Genomic DNA, 9,458 nt, shown 5'->3' on the forward strand with positions numbered 1-9,458 from the left:
GCCTGATCAAGTGGGGAAGGGGACCCCATTTCATTAGGAGCTGGGCTATTCGTGGCACTTACTGTAATTATTTCCATGCAGACAATTTCTGCACGAAGTTCTGTTTCCTCCCAGGAGAGGGCAATAACACACGCACGCTGGCGTGGCCGAAGTGCTGGAAAGGCTCCTGGCTGATGGACTCCAGGGATGCCTCTGGGAACAGAGAGCAGAATGGGACCATGCCGCCTGCTTGCACGGCTCCTGCTGCGAGTCCGCAGCGTGCACCGGCAGACCCGCTGTAGGCAAATCAATTTGAAAAACAAGACTTCACTCGTCTCCACTGAAGATGGCTAGAAAATCCCAGAATGGATGTGCTTTATCAAATCAGTAGAAATTAAAACAGCTTATTCTCAGGAAATCGTCCGTTTCCCAGGTAGTCAGGAATGACGATTGCTGGCATCCACCCAGCTCGCAGTTAACAAGCAAGCCTTGAATATGTGGCAGTGAGATCCGATGCGAATTATTTGTGCAAAGCCGGAGGATTTCATCTCAGATGAGCTGCCAAAGTGGGAAGTTTTAATAAGTGAAATCCTCTGACATAATTAACCAGCGAAGAGATCGGCCCTGGAAGGTTTAAGCACCACGGGCTTCTTGGTGGTGCAGACTGAGGACTGAGAGCAGGAGCTGGGACCGTGGCCGGTCCCGTGCCGGGAGGAGCCAGAGCCCTCCCAGCCCCCCAAACCAGCTGGGAATAAGGGCGCTGACGCTGTCTGAAGGGAAGGGCAGGCTCTCCCGCATGCACAGAGCACCACAAACAAGGCGAGTAATTGAATTCTCTGTACGGGAACGCGAGCAGAGGCTTGACCCGTGGCAAAGCTCATTGCCCACGGCGCAGGGCTGACGCCTCGCGCCCTCCTCCTCATTTCGGGGCCGGGAATGCAATCGCTCCGCCTGCCCTCTTTCTGTCATTTTTCTTTCAGGTCACTTCCAAAGCAGCACGAGCAGGGTGAAAAGCCTCAGCGCAAGCAAAGCCCCCCAAACCATTCCCCGGAGGCGACGGGGTCCACGCTCCCCCTGAAAATTTTGGTTGGCAGAAAGCCTCGAGCAAAGTGAGTCTGAAATGGCCCTTCCAGAGCTGGTTTAATACAGAACGATTTGGGAGTTGATAAACAAGAGCCCTGCAAAGCGCTCTGGTTTGGGATTAGACCGCGTTTGGCTGCCGGCTCCCGCCGGGCTGGGCGGGCGCAGGAGAGGCAGCCCAGTTCATCGGCGTTCCTGACGGGCAGCTCCGCGCAATTCCCCAACAAGCGGAGTTTCTTAAAAACCAGTATTAAAGCAATCATGTCGTCGTCTCTCCTCCGCTCTGGTGACAGTTTCCCCCTGACACTGCCGTTATTGGAAGCTATATTCATGTCACATCAGGAGTACGGATTGGCTCTCTGGAGAGCCCTTCTTTACTGGGAAGTGGCATCTTTGTCGTGTAGTCCGGAGAGAAATCAATGAGAAAACTAGTCAGGGATCAGCAGACAAGGCTGATAACTCTTTCCAGTTACACCGGCAAGCCTCATTTTGGCTTGTTTAAGGGGAGAAATGGCAGAGGTGCGGAGGAGACTGAAGGTGGAGAGGAGGAACCGGGCGCGGGGGCTTCCCTGCTGTAGTGGGTCTGCTTTTTCCCATCGCACCTTCTCCCCACCGGCGTTTCCCGGGCAGCCGCTTCCCCCCGGACCACAATATTTCCCGTCAGGAGGTCAGGTGTGCTTGGGGTGAATTTCTTCGTGCTCAGCAAGTCTTTCTTGCAGCGAGCAGCAAGGAGAGAAATACAAGAAAAACGATCAGATTTTCTCCTTCATTGAAACGGTTGAATATTAGCTCCTGATATATAAGACAAAGCGGGGATAAAGGGTCACAATTCCATTAGATCTTCTTAATTGGGCTTTTTTCTGAAAGCACAAAATCAATATTTTCATCTACAGGTACCCAATAAGCTATTAGGGTCTCCTGTAATCATGCAAATCTGGCCTTCGTGCCTGCAGACTGATGGGGTACGGGCAGCTGCCTGCTGCGAGCAGGGTGCTGGCAGGGTCCTGCCGGAGGCCGAGCCGAGGAGATGCCCCAGCCGCGCAGCCGGGCACGGCCCACGGCCCGCCGGAGAAAGGCCACCTACAAGGAGCTGTGCTGCGGGGATCGGGGCCGTGCCAGCGGTTGGGAGCCCGGCCAGGCGCCGGTGGTGTGCGAGCCATCAAAGACTTCGGCGCCGGAGAAAAAAGCCAATTCTGAGCCCAGCATCCTCAGTCAACATCTGCCAATTCCTAAGAAACTGGCCACCTTGAAGTAACCGAAGTGACAAAATAGAGCCGATTAGAAAAATTAAACTCAGACTGAGCTGGAAAAAAGGCCATTCGGCTCACTGAAAATATTATCTGCTCTAATTGGAAGCTTTGTTTAATTTGGCTTTGAAATTGAATTCCTTTTCCTTCCTGGAGAACTGTTATTACCTTAATCCTCTGCTTTGAATAAGACCATTTATATGGTCAAATACGGCTCGTTTGCAGCACGGCAAACTCACCGAGGAAGCAGCGATTGCCCTCTTCCGTGCCAGCTAGCATCGGGCAAGCCACATTTGTCAGGCCCCTGCATTATTTCCTCGTATCGATACATTTTCACCCTTTTCATTTTGCCTTTCCTTGGTAATTATATTATTCATGAAAAGAGTGAAAGATCTGTTTAAACGTCATACTCCTTCCAAGGCAGACGCGGGCACTCTGCACGCTCCCCGTTTGCATTCAGAGCAGCAAAAGGGGAGCAAGCTCAGGGACGGGAAGATTTGCAACCCGGGACGTCCTCGAGCAGGAGGCTGCAGCCCCGTCCCTGCGCAGTCACTGCTCTGGCCGGGGCTCAGCAGGCTCCCCGGGAAAAGGAGCCCGTCCTAACGCGCCCGTGGCCGCTGCTGGTTCGGGGTACGAACGGCAAAGCGGGTTTTCCCGTCTCCGTACCAGCTCGTTTCGCCAATTTTAGCCGGCTTGCTGTAGCGTAGCTTATTTGCGGAATGGCAATAGAGGGAAGACAACAGCGTAATGAAAGCATTGCATCCCAATTTCCAAGTGTGGCCAACAAGATCAATCAGGCACTTTGGAAAAATCAAGAACTTTATCTCCAATCAGCCAGCTTTTATCTGCTTAGGAATAAACAAGGCTGAGGAAGCTAGTGGTAGCAACAGCTGCATCGTAAATAAGCCTGAAGCCAGACCCTTCTGCTGGAAGTAAATAATTGATCTCAGAAAAATTCTGCTTAGGCAAAGCCATTTCAATTACCTGGCAGATGACGATGAGTGCTGGGAGAGGTTAATGACTCTAAAATATTTAAAGAGAAGATGTTTGCCTGGGCACACTGTAGTTTGTCTTTCATTTACCCAACAGAGGGAGATTATTTGAGAAACTAAGCGGCAGGTAGGTGTGACCGTCCCGGCCCGCTCCGGCGTGATTTATCGGGGCAACCCGCTCACCAGGAAGGTGGTGAGGGGCACCCGGTTTGGGGGCGAAAGGCAAAGACGGCTCTTGCCTGGCAGCGTGCCCGGGGGTCACACCAGCCGTAACGGCGACTTCTCCTGGCTCCCGGCGCACATCAAGGGCTGCGAGCTTTTCTTGGGGATTTATCTCTAACGCAGCAGAATCAGGCGCTTCCTGGAGCCAGGTAGGTGAGACATAAAAGGGAGTTACTGTAAGCGAGGAGCTGCTGTGCAGTATGCCCAGGGGCACCGAAAACCTGGACATTTAGTTTAGTGCTGTAATATTTCTCCCTCAGCAGAGAGAGCAGCCCCCTGGAACCGCCCGTCGCACCGCCGGAGCCGCTCGCTGCTGGCGGGGTCGAGCGAGGGTGCTCTTAGCATCGCTAGAAGCAGACCTTCTTTTGGGGTGCAGGAGGGAGCCCTCATCTCATTTCCATTGGATTTCGAAAGCAATAAAGTTTGCCGTGGGGTGTGCTAGATAAGGTATCAGTGAGGCAACGGCCCTCGATGAGCACTGTATGCCTGCCTGGCCTCCAAGCCCGTTCCCCAGAGGCGAGGTGTATCCCCCGGACAGATGCGTGTGGGAGGGGAGCCCCCCAAGCCCAGCTGCCCACGGGAGGGGGAGCACCCGATGCCCAGCCACGGGGCTGCCGGCTGCGCCGTGCCGCTCGCAGGGGCTATCAAAGCCTCGGTGTTGATCACCACGGCGGGTTGCTCAGCGATCGTCTTTGGTTTTGCAAGAGCTTTGATCATGATACCTCAGCCGTGGGAAATGTGTGGTTCCCTTTGTTTCGGTTAACTTTCCTTTCTTCACTTTCATCCTCATAAATAATTTATTCATGTTTGTTCTATTCACTTTCATATCTTTGTTTCTTCCCCATTAAAATTATGCTTCAGTGGCTCGTGGAGAAACTTTGAAGCTCTCCCTCCCTGTCCTCAGCCTTTCTGGAGGAACAAATTCCTCCCCGGTACGGTCAGGGGAGGGAGGTACTTAACTCCCTCGCTCCTGGCTGCTCTTTGCAAAGCACCCACCCTGCGTAAGCCCCGTCCCCGCACACCTCTGGGGTGAAGAGCATCCCTGGGCGTGCAGGCAGCAAGCACGCATGGGTGAGAAACACGGCTCTGTCGAGGAGCTGCCCGTGAAGATGAAACTATTTCTGGCATTATAACATATTCTGCTTTGGATACGCTGGGTCAATAAAAGCCTTCTCTAAGGAGGATTGCTTCTCTGATGTTAAGAAGATTTTAAATTTTCAAAGCAGAGCACAGATTCGGTGGACAAAAGTGCCCTTATGCGCAGCTGCTGAGGTCTTTCAAAACCAGAGCATTGCTTGTCCCCTGTCATAACAACGGCGGTCCTTAGCCAGCTTTTCCTTTCCCTTTCCGTACAGCAGCTTCTTTAGCTGCTCTCTTTTTTACAGAACTCTATCTTTTACCTTTTATCGATACTTTTTCCCCTTTGAAAGATGGATTTTATTGTGTTCACCCTTAAATGAGCTCCCAAAAAAATAAACAAGGTGCACCTGCCCTTTCCCATTGTGTCTGTTCTACCCACATGGCTGATTCCAGGTTTAGCAACTCCACCTGTGTTCGCTTTAGCATCTGGGTGGGTTGGTTTGAGAAATGCTGCGATGGCAGCAGGTTTTCCTGCTTTGGCAATCAGACCTCAGGCTTTAAAACCCCCAGGGCTCCAGGGCAGGTCAATGGGTCCTCTCTCTGGGAGGCTCTGTAGTGTGGGGCTGGCTGTGCTCTGTCGACAGGCTTGGGGAGAGGAGGACTAGCCTGTGTGCAGACAAGAAGGGCTGTTTACCCTCTCTGATAAACAGGTCATCTGCAGCCTTTTGCAAGAATCAGGAAGGTAATTACTTGGAGGGGAATGAAATGCCTTTGCATTAGCAGGTATCATTTGTTCTAGTGAAGCAAATGGTGCTGTTGTTGCTGTTATTACTTTGACAGCAGCACTAGGGCCCTTCTGAGGAGGGCTGTGCTGCTCCTTGCCCTGATGAGCGTGGTGTCTCTTGTCTCCTCTAGTTCCCGTCAATATTTAAGTGTATTGTGGAGAACTGGGTGTGCTTTCCAGTTTGTGGAGGCCCAGAGTGTGTGTGTCACCTGGAGCTACCCAGTGCAATAAAGGGCAATTAACAATTATTATCAAACATGTCAAGGACACGATTTACCCCAGAGAATCTGGGAGCGCTCTTTGAACTACTGTCCCTAATCCTGCGGTCAAGGAAAGGACCCGTGAAAACTGCTGGAGAGGGAGTCCTGCCCCTTGCACACCACAAAATGGTGCCTGCGAGGCTGCCTCTGGGGAGGTGTTGCTCTGGCTGTAGCTCCTGTCTGAAACGTCTGGGTTGGGACTATTGACCGGGATCATTGATCGGCCTGGCTTTGCGAGGGGTGGGGATGTGGGGCTCCGTGCCACCGAGGTGCCTTTGCAGGCATATCTCTGCAGCAGCCTGCCGAGGCTTTAGTTCTGCTTCTGTACAGGTCTCCTGGAAGATGCTGCGGCTGGATTGCTGCTGTTTCTCCGTCCCTCTTCTGCTGCTTATAAATACAGGGGTGAGCCTCCCTTCCTCGCCTCCACCTGCAGGGCTCGTCCCAGACCCCGTGTGCCATACCCAGCTCCCCGACTAACGCCTTGGGTGTAAGCACCCAGCGTCACTGTGGGCCCTCAGGGGTCCCCGGAGGGCTGGAGCATGAATATGAGATTCCATTACTGATGTACCTGTGCAGGAGGTCTCAATCTGCAATCCCAAATAAAGTATGGTTTTATTTTCTCCCCCAGGAAAGGGAAGATGCAAACTCCACTTGTGAAAAGGCATATTCATTTGTAGGGAAACTTCATATCTCTGACTCTCATGGCAAATATATTTCAAGCTGAAGGGCTTATGGCAATAATATCCCTCGGATATGTCTCTTTTTCTTTACCGCTGTGGGATTTATAACATCCAGAAAACAGTCAAGCCCAGGATAGCACCTTAACCAACATGTATTATGTCAGTTCACACCATGTTACCCTCCCTGCATATTTTCTGTAGTAATTGGATTTGACTACTTCCCTGCAAATTGACAGAGCTCGCAGGTTGGCACATAGGCAGACACAACTCTTTGAATCAAAAATAGTTCTCCGTGTCAGGGCTCATTTTGGTAATCAGCATTGCTGGGCGGCTTTGATCTCAATCCCATGTGAACCACGATGGCTTTCCAGCTCTGTGTGGCTCTGGCGTTGCACAGGTGTGTGTTCTGGGTGTGCACACACGTGCCGAGCACGAGCAGGGGTTTGTACGTGTGTGCTGCTGAACCTGCCTGGGGGACACGTTGCAAGTCCCCGGGCCTCTGCAATGTGCCAAAAACTCCTATTGATTTGAGGGCTGGGGATCAAGGCCGAGACCTCCAGTCTTGTGAGGGACCTGAACTTCCAGACCCCATTAAAATGAGTGGGCTCACTTAAAATTAGCCATCAAAATCCCAGAGACCTGGCAGGTGGGAGCCTGAAGTGATGAGAAAGAGGCGATGGCCGTGGCAGGGCTGGGTTGCCCACGGAGGGCAGGAGCAGCGCTGCGGGATGCTGTGTCGTGCATCGGTTCGGCTGTAAGGGCAGTCCTGGCTCCGGCCACACGCGTGTGCAAATTACTGGTGCATCAGGTTAACTCACGGGGTGCAGCTTTCTGCAGGCTGCCATAATTCTGCCACTCATCGTGACGAGAGCTTTAGCTACCTGGGAAGCGGGAAAGGTCTCCCAAAAGAGCTCTCCTCGGCTGCTGTGGGAAGAGGCTCCGTTTCAGGGAGGAGCAGAGCACTTCTCGCATCCTCAGCTCCTGTCCTATCTGGTTGTGACAGGCAAAGAAAAGGCACTTCCAAAAACCAAACTTGCAACTGCAAATTTCTCAGAAGCATTGGCTGGTTTGAAGGAAATGGGAATTTCTTAGCTCGGGGAAGGGAGGAAAGACAATAGATACAGTTCAGTTAAACAGCAATCACAGGTTGAGGAAAAGAGCTGAGAAATTTAAAGCTAATTAAAAGTATCTGAGGTTTTCTAAAACCACTTCTAAAGCAGACAAATGGAAATAACCCACTGGGTGATGATGAGCTTTGAATTTTGTTAGAAATTGCAGAAGAATAAATTTAGCAAATCACTAAGGAAGGCTAATGCAACATTGGAGCTACAGCACACAGTCGGTGCTGGTAATTCTCCAAATTCCTGACAATTATCCATTTCAGGAGACATTTCCACTTATCTTACCTCACCTTAAAACCTTCCTATTGAACTCTGCCTACGATTAATCCTCGTTCGTGCTCACCTTTCTCTGTTCTCCATTATTGCTTTCCTCTGTTTCTCAGTGTGGCGACATCCATCCTCACCTACCCATCCTTTTTCCTGCTACTGCTCCATTTAAGAAGGATTAAGCTTTTAATTGCAGAGGGTTTTTTGCCTTATATTGCTGCAGCGTTGCAGAGCTGTCTGGCAGCTATTTGAGGCTTCTGGGGCAGCTCAAAGTCTTGCCAAAAGCTGCAGCCGGGTGGTGTCTTGTGGCATTCCCCGACGGGCGGGATGCTCCCGCCAGCAGCATCCCTTCCAGGAGGGCAGAGTTTGGTCTCGACCCCAACCAGACGTGCCGGTGAGGATAGCTACTTTTGGCTCTGGGACCTGACATATGAATGCTGGTATCTTTCTCTGAAGGAAAATGGAAGTGGGAATTTTCCAGAAACTGTGTTTTTTAAAGGACAAATGCAAGACAGAGAAAATGCGGAGTGAACAAGGATGCCAGCCTCGATGTCCCAGCATCCCCGGCCGCAGCACGCAGGAGATGCGGGAGCTGGGGAACAGAGAGGCGAAAAATTATGTGATGGCATAGTAAGGAAGAGGAGATAATAATAAAAAGGGAAATGAAATAAACACACGAAAAAAACCCAAGCTGCATCTCAATAGACTGTAGGGTTCAATGAGCAGCTGGGACAAAAAAAATGCAAACACCGTGCTTCCTGAATAATACAGAGATGGGAGTACAGGTGATAAGAAGGCGACCGAAGGAAGGAGGAAAAAAATAGAAAGGAGAAATTACTGAAGGGAGAAACCTGCAGGTGCTGTGCTATTTTGCTATGCTAATAAAGAGATGAAAGCAAATGGAACAGGAGCAGAGACTGGCAAAAGTCTTACTTTTGTTGGAAAGAATAAGAGGATAAATGTTTTTAACATTTATGAAATAGCAAAATAAAGCAAAGAAAGGCTCAGAACATCAAGCTCGTACATGAGGAAATTAAAGTACGTAAAATATTTATTCATTTGTGCTTAGTGGCTGTCAGCCATGCATGCATTGGAGAAATGGTATGTTTCTAGGCACAGTTTTATTCTTGCTCCTATTTTTTCCTCTTCTCCCACAGATGAACAGGAACAATTTGCTAAATAGTAGCTGAACGCTCAGCTCATTTTCTACATTCCATTAATGTTTCATTTCTTAATACCCTCGAAACAAAAATGGGAAGTTGGTATAAAACATTATTCTCCTTTCAAATCATGGTAAAAAGGAGCACGGTTCCAGGCCAGTCATCAAGGTTATAAACTGGCATCTGTATTAAAATGGGAACGTAGCGCTGATGATATGTGCCAGATTGGAAGCGGCCCTTTAATGAGCCACGGAAAGAGAGATGTAACATGGGTTTTTTCATGTCACCAGCTGTCTCAGTCCCGGCCCAAGAGGACCATTTCTGGAGGATGCTCTTGGCTTCTTGTCCTCTGACTATTTCACCTGACGTCCTTGCTGACACGGTGACCAGATTTGTCAGTTCAGGTGACTTATTGGTTACTGCATTGGAAATGAAAGCAACTTCCTAATTACAGATGTGGGCCTCGATGACTTGAAATGGCAGCAGAGTGCTGCACGTTCCCGAGGTCTTCGTTAGATGCTTCTCGCGGTGGCACTACGGGAATGGTGCCACCAGCACCTGGCGCCGCGCTCCCAGACCTGGACAC

This window comes from Ciconia boyciana, chromosome 19 (genome assembly GCF_034638445.1).
Source record: "Ciconia boyciana chromosome 19, ASM3463844v1, whole genome shotgun sequence".
Classification (NCBI taxonomy): Eukaryota; Metazoa; Chordata; class Aves; order Ciconiiformes; family Ciconiidae; genus Ciconia; species Ciconia boyciana.